The 21,772-nt window shown below is 39.4% G+C and overlaps 1 pseudogene; it reads right to left on the minus strand.

Moving 5' to 3' along the window:
* Positions 1–2,359: 2,359 nt before the first annotated feature.
* The window catches only part of LOC127434202 (synaptonemal complex protein 2-like), an 88,465-nt pseudogene continuing 69,052 nt past the window's right edge, over positions 2,360–21,772 (minus strand).

A 21,772-nucleotide genomic window follows, 5' to 3' on the forward strand; every position in this document is an offset into this window, starting at 1 on the left:
TTCCGTCCGCAGAACTGCCGCTCACTGGATGTTTTTTAGGTTTTTTTTTGGCATCATTTTAAGTAAACTCTAGAGACTGTTGTGCGTCAAAATCACAGGAGATCAGCAATTACAGAAATACTCAAACCAGCCCATCTGAAACCACATATGCCACAGTCAAAATCACTGAGATCATTTCACATCAAATTTTTCTCCCCATTCTGATGGTTGATGTGAACATTAACTAAAGCTGCTGACCCATATCTGCCTGATTTTATGCATTAAACTGCTGCCACACGATTGGGTGATTAGATAAATCGCATGAATAAGTAGGTGTACAGGTTCACCTAATAAAGTGGTCGCTGAGTGTAGTATCTGCCACTATTATCACCGGGGTGCAAATAGCATTCAACACTATTTGCACTAGTGCAAAGATGGTTTTTGTTGCTATTTACACTTAAAGTTATGAACATTTATTTTCTGTTTGCCTTTTAAGAAAAAAGTTTGGTTAATTGCATGGATCATTTTATTGAAAACACACTGAATTTCTGATTTTTGCATTTTTTCACACTTTTCATATTTCAATTTTAGACACTGCTGAGAATTCTCCAAATATTAGTTGTCCAAAGTAGAATTTTTTTTTTTTTTTTTTTTTTTACATATATTGTAGGATGTCAAGATAGGTCAGAAGTGTTGCTCCCCAACATATCAAGTATACAGTTGTGTTAAAAAAAAATAGCAGTACAAAATCAGTAACCTGATGAACCACTGTTATTAGCAGTAGTGATATTTCTGCATTGCAAATAATTTACTTGTAGATGTAGTAATGTAATAGAAAAACAACAGACCCAACTGTCATGACATGCACACTGCTTGTTCTGAGTAATTAACTCATTCATTGAAAGGGGCGTGTTCTAAATAATAGCAGTGTGGAGTTTAGAGAATTCATTCATTCTGTGACAAAACAGGTGTCATTAATTGTCCTTTATTAAGGAAGAAGGGAAGCAAATGTTTTACACACATTGTTAAAAAATATATTTCCTTCTGAATTGTTAAGTAAAATGGGCTGTTCGAAAATGGCAACAAAAACCCGAAACAATCATCACCTCCAGAAAGATCAAAGATGATCTACAATTACCTGTAAGTACTGTTACAGTCCGAAGATGTTTGATTGAAGCTAAGCTGTCAGCAAGAAGCCCCTGTAAAGCACCATTGTTGAAAAAACAGCATGTGCAGAATCGGTTAAAATTTGCCAAGGAACACATCGACTGGCCCAAAGAGAAATGGCGTAACATTCGGTGGACTGATGAGAGTAAAATATTTATTTTCGGGTCTAGTGGTCATCGACAGTACGTCAGGCGACCATCGGGTACTGAATTCAAGCCACAGTACACTGTGAAGACATTGAAGCATGGTGCCGCAAAAATCATGGTATGGGGATATTTTTCATACTACGGTGTTGGACCTATTTATCGTATACCAGGGATCATGGATCAGTTTGAATACATCAAAATACTTGAAGAGATTATGTTGCCCTATGCCGAACAAGACAATGACCCCAAACACATGAGTAAACGAGCAACATCTTGGTTCCAGACAAAAAGGATTGAAGGTAATGGAGTGGCCAGCTCAATCCCCTGACCTCAAACCCATTTAAACTTGCGGGGTGACATTAAAAATGCAGTTTCTGAAGCAAAACCCAAAAATTCACAGGAACTGTGGAATGTAGTTCATTCATCCTGGGCTGAAATACCTAATTCTAGGTGCCAGAAGTTGGTTGACTCGATGCAACACAGATGCGCAGCAGTTATCAAAAACAATGGTTATGCAACTAAATATTGAGTTTGAAGAGAAAAATGTTAACATCTACATTAACAGATTAATATTCCTTTTCTTTGCTTCCTGTAAAAGAATAACGCAGTCTTGATAAACTTTGTTAATGCTTTGATTTGGAATTGAATGTGTAATGTTTCCACTACATTTGAAATATGGAAATAAAAGCTATTAAAAAATATTTGCACTTTATTCACTTTTATTAATGCACTGCTATTTATTTGAACACAACTGTACCTTGCAAAAACTGTCTTGATACTACAAAGGAATAAAAAGTTAGAGCATTTGGAATGCAAGTGGCTTTTTGTTTACTCCAAGTGTCCAAAAACCTCTCCAAGCAATTATTCAGAGGCCTGATGCAGAAAGCGGTTTTAGTAGCTACTCAGGCAAGTTTGAGTTTAGTTTGAGCAAATGTCTCTGTTACGTACATAACCTTGGTTCCCCGAGTGGGAATGAGACACTGCGTCATTACGCACTGGGAGACATGTCAGTGGGTCACGTGGTCTGAAGCCCTTGTACAATCACTCCAATTCATTGGCTGATGGTGCTAAGCGATGCCCTCAAGGATCCGTGTAATGGGCTCCTTAAAGGTGCTCGCCTGCACCATCACCTCCAGAATTTCTGCAAGAGGCATGAGCCTATGCAGCAGCTACTGAGTATGGCCAGCTATGCAGCATCTCGTTCCCACTCAGGGAACCAAGGTTATGTACGTAACAGACGTTCCCTTTTGAACTTAACGCTGCGTCATTACGCATTGGGAAAGATATATACCATAACGCCATGCAAACAGTAGCTGCCAACACTCTAAGCTTGTGTGGTATGCATAGCGGTGAACACGCAAGATTAAAAATATGAAAACTATGACTTTACTCCTGTTCCAACAGAGAGAACCTGGGGAGCAGGAGTCAAACTCTCGTTTCCAAATAATAAAATCTGACAAATGTGGAGAGGACCACCCTGCCGCAATGCAAATGTCATCCAAGCACACACTTCTAGCCAAAGCCCACAAGAAAGATAGAATACCTAGAGGCAAAAACCACGGTGGGGGATAAACCATCATTCAAAGAGAGCCCCGTTGAGGGGCCAAACACATAACCTCCATAAATCCGGTCAGAGGTGCCAAATGCTCCCCCGCGCCTGGGTTTCAGCTGGTTGATAACAAGTGGCTAAGTGATTTTTTTCTTCTTTTTACTGGTATGATTGCAAATTTGCAAATTATGGAAATGGAAAAGTTTTCATTTGTCAGAAAATTTAAAAGCAGTATTTCAGCTATATTCATTGGAAAGAAATAAGTCTAAACTTTACTGAAACCTATTTTGTGCAGATCAAGCAAGTGGTTGTTGAACAATACCATTTTTTTTTTCATGATCAGCGCACTCTCTCGGCCCAGAACAGGTTAAAGAAAGTGGGAATGAGACACTGCTGGGTTAAAGAGTTTTGTTTTTTTCAGTTTGGAATGCCCAATTCCCTATGAGCTTTTAAGTCCTCATGGTCGTGTAGTGATTCACCTCAATCCGGGTGGTGGAGGACAAATCCCAGCTACCTCTGTGTCTGAGATCACCAACCCACGCATCTTATCACGTGGCTTGTTGAGCGTGTTGCCACAGAGACATAGCGCGTGTGGAGGCTTCACGCCATCCACCGCAGCATCCGTGCTCAACTCACCATGTGCCCCACCGAGAACGAACCACATTATAGCAACCACAATGAGGTTACCCCATGTGAATCTACCCTCCCTAGCAACCAAGCCAATTTGGTTGCTTAGGAGACCTGGCTGGAATCACTCAGCATGCCCTGGGATTCGAACTAGCGAACTCCAGGGGTGGTAGCCAGTGTCTTTTACCACTGAGCTACCCAAGACCCCAGGTTAAAGAGGTTTTAAACTACAGTCAAGCCTCTCTCTCTTGCTCTCTCTCTACTATCTATCTTTCTATATATATAAAACAAAGAGAAAAAAGAAAAGTAGGGCCACATCCACAGGAATCCGTTTTCGTTTGAAAACTCAAGTTTTTAGTTTCCTATTGCAATCCTTTTCTAAAGTCCATGGTATTAAAGAGGGTTTTCAAAATGCTGAGTTTTTGGTGGAGGAAAACGCCTTTATAGTGTGGATGCAAGCCGTAAATATAGCGAAAATAAAAACATTTCAATCATCAAAAGTTCTGATTGCAGAATTAAATATAATCAGATAAATATTAATTAGGGTGTCATTAAAGTTGCTGTAAGTGATTTTTTTTAAATAAAATTACATCTGACAGTTAATAGAGCCTTTTTGGCATATCATTTAAAAAGTTGCCATGAAATATCACACCTGTCTCTGTAACAGCCCTAGGCTAGGTAAACAGGGTGTTGTATTCAGATAGAAGACAAAGGCAGGCCTAACACAGTCGTAAAAACCTAACTCAAGCCCCCACATTCCAAGTCGTAAATTATACTGATAAAAATCGTGCCAAAATCAAACAAAGGGACTCCAAAACAGACTACAAATCCTATGAAGCCTTGCTCTCTAAAGGATCGAACTCTCAACTCCTACTGGATGAGGCACACAACAGAACACACCTCAAACCATGACATCATCAGAAGTAGAAATACCTCTGAAATGCTTCCGGGATTTGCTTCCAGCAACTTTGTTTGCAGTGTGTTGACGCAGTCTCAGGTGCAACCTCGTGGCACAAGGAAGTAACGTCCGACTTGAAACTGTGGCCATACAATCTCCATCTCGGTGGACGAGTTGAGATTACTCTGTGTTCAACCGAACACTCTAACGGATCCGAAGGAGACCGCCGAGCAATCCGCATCTTCATCCGTTTGCCTGCAGAAGTGAAGAGATTAAAGATTTCTCTTCCATCTTCAATCAAGTCAACATTTCTGAGTTCTCCGCCAGCCCGCCGAGAATCAGCAGCCGTGCCCGCCAACAGAGCGAGGAAACGGCCTCCCGTCATCACCCGAGCCTCAAGGAACCGGGTCGGAATTAAAGGATGGATGAACACACATTCTGTCCTCCTCATGCGATTCAAGTAAGAGGTTTACGTTTGGGCAGAGATAGAATATTATAGTGTGTTATTCTTGTGTTTCAAGGTTTTATTCTTGTACAGTTTACGGACCGCCATGTCCGCTCATTATTAATACTCAGGGTATTAATTATCACGAATTTGTTTTGCTGTATTGTGGTCCAACCAAATTGGACTGTTGTGCATTTTCGCCATCGCGGGTGAAACCGGCAAACTGAGTTATCCATTAAAGAGTCAAAGAACGCGGGACTTTTACGAGCCGTCCACCGCGTCTTTGAGATATAAACTAACAGCTGCTTTCTCTCCCACGATCGTGAAATTGGCTTTAGGGCCGTCACTTTATTCTCTCTCTCTTGTACTAACCACACACACACACACACACCTTATGTGTTATAGAATTATTTTTTATTTCCATATCTAATCATATCACTGTTTAGTTTGTAGTTGTAAGTCGGAAGTTTATTGACTGCATTGTATTAATTATTAATTGATATTACTGCATAAATAAACTTTGTTTATATTACAAAGTGAAGTGTTTTGGTTTGTTTTGCATACGCCTGTGTCATGCTGACGGGATGTCAGTGCTCGGATTCAAGCCTTCATTCATTGTTTTTTTTCCCCGAAAATCGATATTCTTCGGATGTCGATATTTCTAAGAAAACAATCTAATATTGAGACTGTTTTACTATCTAGTTATTAGTCCCTGATTCCAGGGTGGTGCCCCGTCAATGTTAATCCTTAATTAATATTAATATTCTGTTGATTTTTGATAATTGATAATTATTTTTGATGATTGTTGAATTTGAATGATCAATAAGCGAGTGTTAATTTTAATTAATGTTTCATCGATGTTAACAATTAACGATTATCTTTGATATTTTTTGATTTAAAGGATTAAAAAAAGCTAACATTGATTCTCATCAATGTTCTATTGATTTTAATAATTAATAATTATCTTTGATAATTATTAATTATTGCTAATAACCACACTTGCTCCTAAACGTAGCACACTACATTTACTGGAGCCCCATATGAGGTTTTAATGAGTTAGATTCAATTAATTCATTTAAATATTAATTAATAACTAAAGAAATAATTATTAATTATTTCTGATAGTAACACTGATCTAAACAACCAGTAAAGCCCTACAAGGGAGATTAAAGATGTCCGCGGACCACGGTCAGATTGTTTATCAATCAGAAGACTTTCTGGTTGTCAATCATTGTGCACGTTCGCAGGGTAGCCCATATCTGATTGTATAAGTACGCCGGTACAGTGTCCAGCTCCCGCAAAACGCTCAGGGTTAAAAGGCAAAATACACGGGAGACCCATCACCCTCCATCTGCTCCAACACAATGGTCTCTATTGTGTTTGTGTGTGCACGCATCTCTTTGGGGTGCAGGGTTTTGGAAAGAGGGGGTGAGCCTTAATCAACAGCTAGTCTGTTGGAATGTCCAGAACGGCTAAAATTGCTTACCTTTAAATCAAACTTATGAATTTATACTGAATTATTAGGCGAGTGTGTTTGATTGCTCCCTTGGCTCCATTGCTGTGTTCGTAATATATGTGCCAAGTACAGTGTGACAAATGTGTATTTTGTGATGATACAGTGCTACTTTTATGTAAAGTAGCTTAAAGCAACATTATTTTTTTAAATAGCTGAACTTCTGTCATGCTATTCAAGAAAGTTAGTAACATCGCTAAATTTAGTTGCCCAACATTGTACAGTGAATATTGCATATTCAGTATAATAATCTAGTATTTGATTCTGAACATAGCCAGACAAGTGAGGGTCAAACACCATAATGCCCTAACCAAACAGCCCAATCAAATAGATTGAAGAGCAAATTATACAAACATCACACAACAGGTTTGGAATTTTCTACCTCTTCTGCTGTCTATCACAGAAAGCACAAACTGCATTAGACTCAGACTGCCAGAAATTCTGAAACATAAGAGACTTTTAAAATATCTTCCATCTGTGTAGATGCATTTCAACACATTCAAATTCAGGATTGTTTTGACAACAAAAGATTCAAGGAATAGTTCACACAAAAATTTTAATTGTCATTTACTCAAACTGTAATAAAGTGTAAAAAACAACAACAATAATAACAACAACAAAATTAACAAAACTTAACAAAAAAGCACTAAATGATTTTTTATAAGTATGATTTACCTTATAGTTAACAATGAAAATATATGTTTAATAATACATATAATTTTACGATAAAGTTTAAAATTAGAGAAAAACAATAGTTGGGCATTCCCAAAAGTCCCTGCATGACCATCACATTTCATTATATTGTATTGAAATATAATTTTTTTCTTATTTTTGATATCAGTACATTGGGGCGTTTAATGTTGCATTTTAAGTTATTTAGTTAATGTGTCTTGCATTATTTTACATTACCAAAATGAGAACACATAATGCCTTAAACATGAATGTCTGGAAAGCACAGCTGCAAGTTTTTACTGTAAATTAAACATGGATCCCCCCCCCATGGTAAGTGTTTATGAACTGATAATCTGCCGTTTTAATTGTGATGTGTGTTAAAGTCAGTTGTTGTGGCGCTCGTGCACCCGAATACTGCAGTGATATGTACAGGCCACAAACATTTTAGCAAAAATTTAAGTATTGTGTAAGTATTGTCAAAATCAAATCAAATCACTTTTATTGTCACACAACCATATACACAAGTGCAATAGTGTGTGAAATTCTTGGGTGCAGTTCCGAGCAACATAGTAGTCGTGACAGTGATGGGACATATACCAATTTACAATAAACATCAGATTTACAACACAATTTAAAATCTAATATACACATAATTACACATAACACAATATACAAATAATAACATACAATGTACAATATACAATACACACAATATAGAATACACATTATACAATAAAAAAGTATATATAGTATGTATAAAATGTACAGTAGGTTGTATTGTACTGTATTGACATTCAGGTTGTCTGTTGATAGTAAGTTGCCAGTGTGTTGTTAAGAGAGAATATAATATAATAATAATATAATTTATGACAGTCCGGTGTGAGATATAAAAGTAAGAATTATAAAGTGCAGTGCTGATGTATTTTGATCGTGGGAGATCAAGAGTTCAAAAGTCTGATTGCTTGGGGGAAGAAGCTATCATGAAATTGGCTGGTGCGGGTCCTGATGCTGCGATACCACCTGCCTGATGGTAGCAGTGAGAACAGCCCACGGCCCGGGTGGCTGGAGTGTCTGATGATCCTCCGAGCTTTTTTCACACACCGCCTGGTATATATGTCCTGGAGGGAGGGAAGCTCACCTCCGATGATGTGTATGGCAGTTCGCACCACCCTTTACAGTGCTTTGCGGTTGTGGGCGGTGCTATTGCTGTACCAGGCAGAGATGCAGCCAGTCAGGATGCTCTCTACAGTGCAGGTGTAGAACCGTGTGAGGATGTGGCAGTTCATTCCAAACTTCCTCAGCCGTCTCAGAAAGAAGAGGTGCTGATGAGCCTTCTTCACAACGGCTTCAGTGTGGATGGACCATGTGAGTTCCTCAGTGATGTGAACACCCAGGAACTTGAAGCTGCTGACTCTCTCCACTGGTGCTCCATTAATGGTGATGGGACTGTGTTCCCTATCTCTTCTCCTGAAGTCCACCACAAGCTCCTTTGTCTTACTGACGTTGAGGGAGAGGTTGTACTCCTGACACCAGTGTGTCAGAGTGTGCACCTCCTCTCTGTAGGCTGTTTCATCATTGTCAGTGATCAGACCTACCACCGTCGTATCATCGGCAAACTTAATGATGGCATTGGAGCTGTGTGTTGCCACGCAGTCATGTGTTTACAGGGAATACAGGAGTGGGCTGAGAACACAGCCCTGCGGGGCTCCAGTGTTGAGGGTCAGTGATGAGGAGATGTTGCTGCCTATTCTAACCACCTGGTGTCTGCTTGACAGGAAGTCCAGGATCCCGCTGCACAGCGAGCTGTTTAAGCCCAGAGCCCGGAGTTTCTCATCAAGCTTGGAGGGCACTATGGTGTTGAATGCTGAGCTGTAGTCTACAAACAACATTCTCACATAAGTGTTCTTTTTTTCCAGGTGGGAGAGAGCAGTGTGTATTGTAGATGCAATGGCATCACCAGTGGAGCGGTTGTTGCGGTAAGCAAACTGCAATGGGTCTAGTGATGGAGGCAGCACAGAGCAGATGTAATCTCTGATTAGTCTCTCAAAGCATTTGCTGATGATGGGGATCAGAGCAACAGGACAGCAGTCATTTAAGCAAGTTAAATTTTTAAATTGCTTTTAAAAATTTAGTTTAGCGTGAGCCAATGTGATTTGAGAGCAGGCTGTGAAGGAGCATATCATTGGTTTGACCCACTAAACGAATACACCCCTTCACTGAACCAGTCATTCATTTTGTTAATGTCAGAAATGAATGTACTGGTAAACTCGTTCGCAAACTACATAAATTAATCAGACACCATGAACAAGGTCAGCTGACTGGCTGAATGAGTGGAGGAGCTGCATGTCGTTCGTTCAGTTCGCCAATCTCGGTCAACAAGAAAAGGCTTAATGAATTATGAATAAAAAGTGACTGATGACCATACATTACAATGACATAGGAATGTAATTGAAACTTTTTTAGGCAGGTTTTTTTTTATTTATTTAATCCACTTTTCTCCCCAATTTGGCATGCCCAATTCCCAATGCTATCTATTTCCTCATGTTAGAGCAGTTATTCACCTCAATCCGGGTGATGGAGGACAAACCTCAGATGTCCGCTTTTGAGACAGTAAGCTAGTGCATTTTATCACGTGGCTTGCTGAGAGCATTACCGCGGAGACTTAGATAGTGTGGAGTAGGGTGGCCAGACATCCCGTTTTTCCCGGGAGAGTCCCGTATTTAAGCACTTTTTCAAGTGTCCCGACTTATTCTGAAAAAATAGTGTTTTGTCCAGTATTTCCCCTCTCCTAAAATGTATCTATCGCCTATGCGGCTTTCTCAGTCACGTGTGTATTCTAATCAAAGGTAGCCAAGGATAAAACCAATAAAATCACACTGTGTTATTTGAAGTACATGATTGGATTAAACCATCCAATCACAATCCCCTATCAATAGACGTCCAGTTAGTGAACGAAGACGCAGTTTGAAAGAGCACACAGATGAAATTGCAGCTGGAAAAATGTCAAGGAAGCATGCACGTGCATTTAATGAGGATCTTCAAAAAGAGTTTACATTTCTAAAAAAGGAGTCACAGACAGAGCCTAGTAAAAGTGAGGTGTGAGATTTGTGATTTGTGGAGCTCGCTAAAAGTGTGCCACACCAAGTGTTAGCGATTTTTTTTTGTGAAGCAAAGTTTAGAATCGGACAAGGTGCACACACATGAAGGACTCTTTGCTTATCATTCTGTTGTGCATGGCCATAGTTTTCAGTCGGCTGACTGCACTGCAAAATTGATCAAGAAATTGTATGATCCGAAATTTCCCAGCTAGCAGGAATGTTCCCACAATATTGGCTAACATTACCCACAAGTTCTATTAATGTTTTAAAGAAAACATTTTAATCTAATGTTTTAAGGATGTTTTCTCATTTCAAATAATGTTCCCATAAGGTTACATGATATCAAAGGAGGAACATTCTCACTGCAACATTCGTAAAATGTTTTGAGGATGTAAGACTGTCACAAAGATTATCTGCATTACTTCCGGGAAAGTCAAAGAACTCTGCGAGATCCAACATCATAAAACTCTCACACAGAGGAGCATCTCCACCTGAGAAAACACACCCCATTGGTTGGGGACCATAAAACGCAAATCACCCTCACATCTGCTCTCTCTCTCTCTCACCTTAGGTTACTTTAAGGACACTAAAAACTAAGTTATGACTTATCCTGTTCTGTAATGTAAAAGGTTTTTGATCATATACAGTATGTTTGGTATCATTCAAGAGGTCTCAGTGTAACTGGTAAAACGGTCTCATTCCTTTTCAGCAAAGTCAAATCACAAGTAAGATTTAAGAACTTAATAAAATACGGTATTCTGTCCGGGGCATGCCCCTCCCAAGTCTCACACAGAGACCAGATGCTGTATGCAGATTAGGTGTATTCTTTGTAAACATCAAACAACCTACTCAATCAAAGGTTGACTACAACTCCCTAAATTGTTAACCAAATCCTAAATAACATCAAACACACACATCTGAAATAACAATGGAATCGTTTGGTACTTAAGGAAGCATGGCAGAGAGAGTCTCTCAGTGGGGAATCTGCAAATCAGATCTCCCATGCTTCGTCATTTGCATGTAGTTTTTTCACTACCAGGTAATTGCAATTTGTATTTCTTATGTTTGGTAAATGTTTGAATGGAATACAACTTTAAATATATTATTATGTTTGGTTCACTGATAGCTTTGAGTTTGATTTATTATTTTAATTGGATTGTTTGAATGTATTACTATTACCTGGTAAATAAATTGTTATTATGATTCATTCTGAAGGACTGTTTTCTAGTATATTTCTTGTTAACTACAAATCTATGGTCAGAGTTGGCTTAATTAAGCTACTTCAGAAGTAACCCATTAGTTAAGTATGTAAGAGGCTAAATGGTAAAGCCAAGCAGAATTAAATGGGAATACTCAAAGTAGGACCGAGAACCTGTAAAACAGGACTTAATTGACTGGGGTTAAACGGTAAACCGAGAATCTATTATAGAACTTAGCCAAGTAGAATTAAATGGGAATACTCAATGTAGGACCGAGAACCTGTAAAACAGGACTTAATTGACTGGGGTTAAACGGTAAACCGAGAATCTATAATATAACTTAGCCAAGTAGAATTAAATGGGAGTACTAAATGTAGGACCGAGAACCTGTAAAACAGGACTTAATTGACTGGGGTTAAACGGTGAACCGAGAATCTATTATAGAACTTAGCCAAGTAGAATTAAATGGGAATACTAAATGTAGGACCGAGAACCTGTAAAACAGGACTTAATTGACTGGGGCTAAACGGTAAACCGAGAATCTATCATAGAACTTAGCCAAATAAAACTAAACGGATAAAGCCGAGAACCTATATGGACTTAGTCTAAAACTTACTAATATCTGAAACTGATGAATTTGTAGTTAAAAGGACCTGTGTCTGACCAGCACAGGACCCAAATAACACTGAAGTAACAAATGCAGTCTAGAAGAGAGAATTACTAAAATTCAGAGCATAGATACATCAGCGAGGTTTTTCATAATTGGAGTCAGATGAAATAAAGAAAAGAATTAATGATAAGATTAATAAAAAACATGGAACTCAAATCAAATAATCAAAGTATTATTTATGTCGCGCACGATAAGACAGAACACGCAAGAGACCTTCAGCCACGCCATTGGATACTGTCCTTGGGCCAGTGGGTGACTTCCCCCTTACAAGGATGTTATTGAGGCTGAGATGACAATGTTTTTTTTATAAAACGTTCCTGTAATGTGATGTGTTAACAAAGGTAGACATTTTGCCCTCAACATTTTGAGGATGTTTTGGGGATGTTGTTGAGGTAAAAGATTATACAATGTTCTTTTATAAAACATTGGCACAATGTTTCATAATAACAAAGGAAGAACATTCTCACTGCAACATTTGTAAAATGTTTTGAGGATGTTATTGAGGCTGAGATGACAGAATGTTTTTTATAAAACGTTCATGTAATATGATGTGTTAACAAAGGTATAACATTTTGCCCTCAACATTCTGAGGATGTTTTGGGGACATTGTTGAGGTAAAAGATTATACAATGTTCTTTTATAAAACATTGGCACAATGTTTCATAATAACAAAGGAAGAACATTCTCACTGCAACATTCAGAAAACATTTAAAGGATGTTATTGGCACCTGAGATGACAGAACATTTTTTATAAACAAGGATATAACATTTTGCCTGCAACATTAAAAAAATATATACAAATACACAATAGACAGAATGACAGATATAATATACTGTACAGATATACAGTTATGTGCAAATGGAAGTGAAATGAATGTGCAGAGATAGATAAGTGAATAAATATGTATATGAATTATATACATAGACAAATGGATATATTGCACAACAAGTCCCTGTTGGCAGTTAATTGTTCAAGTGGAAGACTGCTTTAGGAAGCTGTTCTTGTGTCTGGCTGTTCTGGTGCTCAGAGCTCTGTAGCGCCGGCCAGAAGGCAACAGTTCAAAGAAATAGTGGGCTGGGTGAGTGGGGTCCAGAGTGATTTTTGCAGCCCTTTTTCTCACTCTGGAGGTGTAAAGTTCTTGGAGGGTGGCCAGGAGAACCCCAACTCTCAGCAGTCCGAACTGTCCTTTGTAGTCTTCTGATGTCTGATTTCATACCTGAACCAAACCAGACAGTTATTGAAGTGCAGAGGACAGACTCAATGACTGCTGAGTAGAACTGTATCAGCAGCACCTGTGGCAGGTTGAACTTCTTAAGCTGTCGGAGGAAGTACAACCTCTGCTGGGCCTTTTTTGCAATAGAGTCTATGTGGGTTTCCCACTTCAGGTCCTGTGAGATGGTAGTGCCCAGGAACCTGAATGACTCCACTGCCGGCACAGTACTGTTCAGAATGGTGAGCGGGGTCAATGTTGAGGTGTTTCTCCTAAAGTCCACAATCATCTAGTTTTGACTACACCAGTGAGCCAGCTGTTCAACCTCCCTTCTGTATGCAGACTCATCGTCATCTCAGATGAGGCCGATGACAGTGGTGTCATCTGCAAACTTCAGGAGTTTGACAGGAGGGTCCTTGGCGGTGCAGTCATTGGTATACAGGGAGAAGAGTAGTGGGGAGAGCACACATCACTGGGGTGTGCCTCTGCTGATAGTGCAGGTGTTGGAAGTGAATTTTCCCAGCCTTACTGACTGCTGTCTGTCAGAAATTTGATAATACACTGACAGATAGGGACAGAAGTCCACAAAAAGGATCCTTGCATAAGTCCCTGGTTTGTCCAGATGTTGCAGGATGTAATGCAGTCCCATGTTGCCTGCATCATCCACAGACCCGTTAATTAACAGATCTACAGATCTGTAGTAATTAAGTCGCCGTGTTAAGTCACGTGTTAAGTTGTATTCTGACTGAAATATACTGATAAGTAGACCAAAAGGCAATATAGTTTTGGCGTGATGGCAGGAGAGAATAATATGCCAAACTCTATTCAGATGATCCATGTTGATTTGTAGACACAATGTAGTTGAGTCATTTGAGCAATTGGAGGGCACAATTTTAATATTTTGAAGGGTTTAATAATTTTAGTGGACTAATTTGAAATTAGAATTTTAATTATCTTGTATATCTTGTATTTTAATTAATTGTAATTCAACAGAACATTTTAATTCATTTGCTGCTATAGTCCAGCTGCTCTTTAAGCACTTTCTGTGTGGTGTATGTTGGGAATCAGGTCCACCAGCTGGCTCACATTTGTAGAATAACCACTTTTTTCTCAGGACTATACCATTGAGTTATATATACTGTGTGTGTATATATATATACACTATATTGCCAAAAGTATTCGCTCATCTGCCTTTAGACGCATATGAACTTAAGTGACATCCCATTCTTAATCCATAGGGTTTAATATGACGTCGGCCCACCCTTTGCAGCTATAACAGCTTCAACTCTTCTGGGAAGGCTTTCCACAAGGTTTAGGAGTGTGTTTATGGGAAATTTTGACCATTCTTCCAGAAGCGCATTTGTGAGGTCAGACACTGATTTTGGACAAGAAGGCCTGGCTCGCAGTCTTCGCTCTAATTCATCCCAAAGGTGCTCTATCGGGTTGAGGTCAGGACTCTGTGCAGGCCAGTCAAGTTCTTCCACACCAAACTCGCTCATCCATGTCTTTATGGACCTTGCTTGTGCACTGGTGCGCAGTCATGTTGGAACAGGAAGGGGCCATCCCCAAACTGTTCCCACAAAGTTGGGAGCATGGAATTGTCCAAAATCTCTTGGTATGCTGAAGCATTCAGAGTTCCTTTCACTGGAACTAAGGGGCCAAGCCCAGCTCCTGAAAAACAACCCCACACCATAATCCCCCCTCCACCAAACTTCACAGTTGGCACAATGCAGTCAGACAAGTACCGTTCTCCTGGCAACCGCCAAACCCAGACTCGTCCATCAGATTGCCAGATGGAGAAGCGTAATTCGTCACTCCAGAGAACGCGTCTCCACTGCTCTAGAGTCCAGTGACGGCGTGCTTTACACCACTGCATCCGACGCTTTGCATTGCACTTGGTGATGTATGACTTGGATGCAGCTGCTCGGCCATGGAAACCCATTCCATGAAGCTCTCTACGCACTGTTCTTGAGCTAATCTGAAGGCCACATGAACTTTGGAGGTCTGTAGCGATTGAAGTTGGCGACCTCTGTGCCTCAGCATCCGCTGACCCCGCTCTGTCATTTTACGTGGCCTACCACTTCGTGGCTGAGTTGCTGTCATTCCCAATCACTTCCACATTGTTATAATACCACTGACAGTTGACTGTGGAATATTTAGTAGCGAGGAAATTTCACGACTGGACTTGTTGCACAGGTGGCATCCTATCACAGTACCACACTGGAATTCACTGAGCTCCTGAGAGCGGCCCATTCTTTCACAAATGTTTGTAGAAGCAGTCTGCATGCCTAGGTGCTTCATTTTATACACCTGTGGCCATGGAAGTGATTGGAACACCTGAATTCAATTATTTGGATGGGTGAGCGAATACTTTTGGAAATATAGTGTATATATATATTTCACCTCAATTTTCTATAAATAGAAACTTGAGGTGAAATTAAGATGGAATATGTATCTGACTTTGGGTCAGCTTGTAATGGCCTTGAGGAGGAAGTATTGTGGAGCACAATTTCAAGCTGCCATTGGTTTCAATATGTCAGTCAAAAGGACACGCTTGAAACCGTTAATTTATCCCCAGTTTACCGCGCCAGACCAGGCTTTCTGCTGCTTGTGATACATGAAGGTAAGCTAATGATGTAACTAACCGCATTTTAAATTAATATAGGTAAACATTCAGAAATGACGCAAATTTATTAGCAGTTATTATTTTCATTAGTTAGTACTAGGCCCGTCTTCCTTATTTTGTTTAACGTTATAACTAATGTTATTAATGTTGTCCTTCTGCTATTATCATTATCATTTACCTGATGTGTACGGGAAGTTAGCCTGGGAAAAGGTAATCTTAGCAGTTACACAATGGTGACAAGAGACAGCGACTGAGGGGTGTTAATTTTCAGTAAGTGCTGAGAGACCGGGCAAAAAGGATTAGTTTAGGGTGATGTGTTTGTTAATGCTAATTTACTAGTCACTTGTGCATACAAAATGATGGCAAAAGTAGGCCTAATTGTTGGAAATTATACTGCATTTTGCTCGCGTGATACAGATGGTCACAATATGTAGTTTACCTTTATTCAATAACGTTACCAAAAACAAAACAAAAAATTCCCGCTCTGACTTTTTGAATTTCTTTCTCAGTACTGGGTCTGCGCATGCTTATTGTCCTGCTAAGTTACTTACATTCACCATTCAAGGGTTATGCGGGTCTTAAAAAAGTCTCGAAAATCATATTTGAAATTGAAGATTTGAAAAGGTATGAAAATCATTGGTCTTGGAAAAGTCTTGCATTTTGAATTCTGTGATCTCTCGGCCTCAGAAGAAAGGGCCGTGAAGAAAAGTTCATTTTGCAGTCGGACAACTATCTGATATTTTTATGCTCATTAGTGATTTATTGTGAATGCAGACAAATTAGATCATATACTGCATCTTCTTCTTGTGACACCTATAAAATGCACTTATCCAGGGATGTTGTGTCATATAGTTTTGCCCATTATTATTATGATCAACTTAACATGATTCACTTCACATGAATGTTACTCATACTGCCATTTGTTTGTGCCTTCTTGTAAGTAAATGGTACTGAGTAACCACAAAGTGTTTGATGTCTGTGTAAAATCTTTGTGTCTATTAGGGCTGCACCTAACGATTATATTTTTATCGATTAATCTAACGATTCTTTTTCCGATTAGTCGATTAATCTAACAACTAATTTGCCGATTATTCTAAAGGTTTTTTTTAAATAATTAGTACTTGGTTAATATATCAATTAATTAATCCAAAATAAATATACAAAACTTGTCTCATTAATATTTCAATATTTTATTAAATCATCTTCTCTTAAACACAAACAAATGCACAAGAAACAAACTGTGCACTGCAGGGCATTATTCTGCAACAAAAAAGTGTTACTATGAATGCAAACTTTAATACAGTGAAAAAGACACTCTATTAGCATAACATATATATATATATATATATATATATATATATATATATATATATATATATATAAATAAACATTTCCAATATTCTTTTGAATGTCCATGTACTAAAATAAAATATTTGATGCCATGAGTGTACCTTCATTTACTATTATTTTGAATGGCCATGGAAAATGAAGCAATGTGATAACAATTTTACCTGGTCGCAAAAAGTAGTCCATTAATTTACCTGATGAACTTTCACCTTTTGCTGACCCTTTATACTTCGCAGAGCTAATGTGTGCTTCTAAATCACGTGCACCTTTATTAGCAACTGACACATAAGTGCCAGCTTTACATGTCATACATTCTGCTTCCCACGGATCTCGACCTGGACGAAAGCATGGGAATTATTTTGCATATCTTCTATAAATTTGCATTTCCGTTTTGGCATTGTTTCCACTCAGCTGTCATTTGCTGCAACTGTCAAGCAACTGTTTGATGCCGAACACAACAGCGCTTCGCACATTCACGGAGAGATTGACAGGCAGGAATTTGGCCAATAGTTGCTGCAAGCCTCTTATAATCGACCAATTGGTGTGCGAGAAGGCAGGATTTACAAAGAGGGGTTAAAGCAATGCAAATATGTGCGCACACACAATTAAGTATTAGACCAGATGCACATCATAATGCAACTAAAGCAGAATCCCAGACATTTTCGCAAATTTAGAAATCCCGGCCAGACGCTTTTTAAGGTCCGAAAAAGAGGACATGTCCGGGAAAAAGAGGACGTATGGTCACCCTACGTTAGCAGCGGTGCAGAAATAACTTTTAACATGGGGGCGATGAGGAAACATTTAGAAAATCAATTTAAAGTGACTACTACTAACAGAAACACATGTTGTAATACTAATATGTCATGCTTGGGTGGGGACTTACAGTGCTGCCTTGCTGCCGTCTTGACAAAGCGCTCCGGGATGCTTTCGCTTCAAGTTTTCGTACATGGCGGTTGTACTGCTGTGATAAGCCATTTCCAATTTGCATAGCACACAGCACCACATTGTTGGGTCTCTGGCTAAAATACTCCCATTATTTAGATGACTGTAGGAGAGGTTTTTTTTAGCTGCAGCTTGTTCTTCAGGAGAATCCATGATTAAACCGGGCACTGCCATTTTAATTACTCCATTGCGATGCGCCGACGCATGTTATGCAAATCGACGTATTTCTGTAATCGATGACGTCGAATACGTCGATGAATCGTCCCAGCCCTAGTGTCTATGTTTGTTGAATTGGTAAAACATTGTTTTCCTCAGAAATTTGCAAAGGTCAGGCGTAACTGTGCTGGTCCACAGTAGCCTACATGAAAAGGACTGGTATTCTGACATTTTGTGCTATGAGCCTAAGATGAGCAGCAGCTCATCCTGTGAGATACCCTATTAAAAATCATGGTATAGTAGCTCAGCTTATATCAGAATGGACTGTTACACGTATATACATGTGGTTAACAGTAAGGTAGCTCATTGTGACAGGCATGAAATATGTATCAGAATAGACTACCACCTGAATTAAAGGGGATGTATTATGCCCATTTTTAACTAGTTAAATTAAGTCTCAGGTATTGCCAGAATTTGTCTGTCAAGTTTCAGCTCAAAATACCTCACAAATCGTTGTTCTACCATGCTTTTATAACCCCTGGTTTTAGCTCTGTTCCAAATGGGCTATTTTAATGTCTGTAGCTCTAAATGAAACTGAGCTGAAATATAGGGATTTTCCTATTGTTGTGGGGACACGGCCATCAAAAATAAAAGTAATCCACTTCAGTTTCTCAGATGCTGGGAGTGCATGAAGACTCTTGTGTTTGAGGGGATGGTTTTTTCTCATATGTTGTGGGTCTCTAGACTCTCTGGGGACACTTAATTATGTTCAAAAACAAACTCGACGGATCTCATTCATTTAGTTGGCCATACGGTGAGAAAAGTTGAACATTATTTAACTTTATGTAAATGAATATGAAATTCTGTTGTATTGACTTACCTCCTATCAGTACTGTAATCACCCCAACATCTTTGAACGAGCTATGCTAGCTCTCATGACCTAACATTAGCAAAATTCCACAATAGTCTGGAGGCACAGTCAGCAAAACAATGCTCATCGAGCAAGTGTTGCACATTTTACAAGACAAGAAGTGGACACGGAGCATTAAAGCAGTACCTACCTGTAGCTGACATTACGACAGCACATTAATCAGCATATGGGATGTACTGTAGCTCTCCTTACACCTTAAATTTCTTTTTATCGCCATTTTGGTTCCCAAAACAGGCCTGTATGTAGGGGTGTAACAAATCATCGATCTGGATCGATGCATCGATCCAATAACCAACGATCCAATGTTATCAATACAATGCGTAAATATCTATATAGTTTTTTTTTTTTTAAGATGTACCTTCATTTTAATACTCTCATGTCAGCCACGTCCGTATGCATTTCCGTCAGGCAATGAAGCAACATTATTACATTCATTTCACTTTGAGCGCTAAATATGCTTTTCATGTGGGACATGGATGTGCGCAGGGTCTTTGATGCCAAATTGCGCTCTGCTATCCGTGTGCACACGTCAACTGGGTTTCCCGCTAAACGTGAGCTCCAGACCAGTGACAGGATCAGTGCGAGCACGTCAACCGGGCGCTCCTTAAAATGCGAGCTCTCATGACAAATGCAGAGCGGCTCACATGCACGATTAATTCGGGCTTCCATCGATTTTGTTGCGCATGCGACCCATTTGAATTTTACATGAGAGTTTGCTATTTAAAAGTACCATGGAGCAGTTCAACCATCATGTGAAACGTCTTGACAACGCCGACATTCTGAACAGCACTAATGAGGGAAAGAGAAACACCTGCCCAGCACTAGCATCAGTTATAAGACTTTACACATCTACACATCAAAACCCTTACTAAAATGTATCCCACTTAACTGTAACAGAATTTTTCATTATAACTGTGGAAGTTGTAGCCAAGAAAACCACGGATAGTTGGAAATAAGTCATGGGTATGTAAGTACTTTGAATTGGATTAAACTGAAAATTAAGCTGTAATCAAATGATTGATGATCACTTGTGTGTGACGTTATTCTTTTATTTATTATTATCTGTATAATTTTTTTCAACATCTGAAGTACTTATTTTGTTGTGGATGTCCCAATGTGGATACTAAATTAGCACATACACATCCTAACCTTTAGGAGAACATTCTAGGAACAAAAAGAAAACTTGCCGCTGAAAACATTACTAGAACACTGAATGGTTATGTTCTCAGAATATCTTTAGAACAAAAAATTTCTAGCTGGGTTGATTCTGCCCGCACCAAATCTGAAGCCGTCATATGCAACGCACTTGCTTTTGTACAGCTGTACTATGAGAAATTACTGCAGCATGGCAACACACGTTTCCTCTGTCTTGGTGTAGCTCTTGAAACAATACTACACATTTTCAGTGGTCTGCGTGCATACTTTCTTTCAAGAAAAATGCCCAAAATTTACAAGACATTTTCAGTGATCCTTGCACTAATCTTTGGATTGGCTTCGCACTCAACCAAACAGACACTTTTAACCGTGCATTTCTTTTGTGCAGTGAGAAACTTTTATTCAGCATCGGTGGATTACCTCCAAAATTGCAGCCGCTCATTGGAGAACACAGGAAAACTTGAGTGGGCCCTATTGAGAAACATTCCAGAGTGGAAAGACATTCAGAGCTGCCTCAAACACTTCTACTCTAGAATCCCTGCTCACAGTTTGATTGACGAAACCACGCTCTTTGATGAGTGGGCTTGCGCGAAAAACATTGTCACTCTTCGCATCACTGAGTGGAACATGAACAAGACGGCCATGTCTGAGAGATGGACAGATGTTTTTCGTGAGCTGGAGAGCAAGACCATCAACTTTGGAGTCTTAGCCAAGGTCGTGGAGTTTGTTTTATGCCTGCCTGGGACATCTGTGGAGCGCATGTTCTACTTAATGAACGCAGCATGGTAAATCTCGAATTAGTGTAACAGTCATGAAGGCAATGCTTTTCATACGTCTTAATTTTGGACTGGACTGCTCTGCATTTTACGATAAACTCTTGAAAAACAAGAACACACTGTGAAAAATTGCTGCCAGCGAAAAGTGCAAGGTGACAACAATTACAGATGCGGATGCACACTCTGCTTCGCATTGACCTGCGCCTAGATAAGGATACATCAATTTCATTTTTGCTGGGAGGGGGCTGTCTCGTTCAGCAGGAATCTGGTCACCATGCTCATCATGTTTTCATTTTCATTGCATCCCAAACCACACACTTCTGCACTATACTAAACCATTTGGTATTGTAAGTAGTGCGAGTACTATGTTAACACTGAAAATGCAACAAAAAGTGTACTTCAAGTACCCAGATGATGCACGTTTTCAACCGTTAAAATGGAGTGTGGAATGTTGGACACTTCATGCACTCAGCGCATGTGGCTTGCCGTACATAATGGAAGGGGTGGAGTTACTTGGTTGCGCTGCTGGTCTGACAAAATAGTTGTATAAAATGAAGAATATAGTAGCTAGCAAAACTTCAGTGGATACAGCACCTTACAAATGTGAGTTGAATGCCTTACCATCACCCCAGGCTGTGCGAATATGTACATTAAGATACAAATGT

This window comes from Myxocyprinus asiaticus, chromosome 44 (genome assembly GCF_019703515.2).
Source record: "Myxocyprinus asiaticus isolate MX2 ecotype Aquarium Trade chromosome 44, UBuf_Myxa_2, whole genome shotgun sequence".
Lineage (NCBI taxonomy): Eukaryota > Metazoa > Chordata > Actinopteri > Cypriniformes > Catostomidae > Myxocyprinus > Myxocyprinus asiaticus.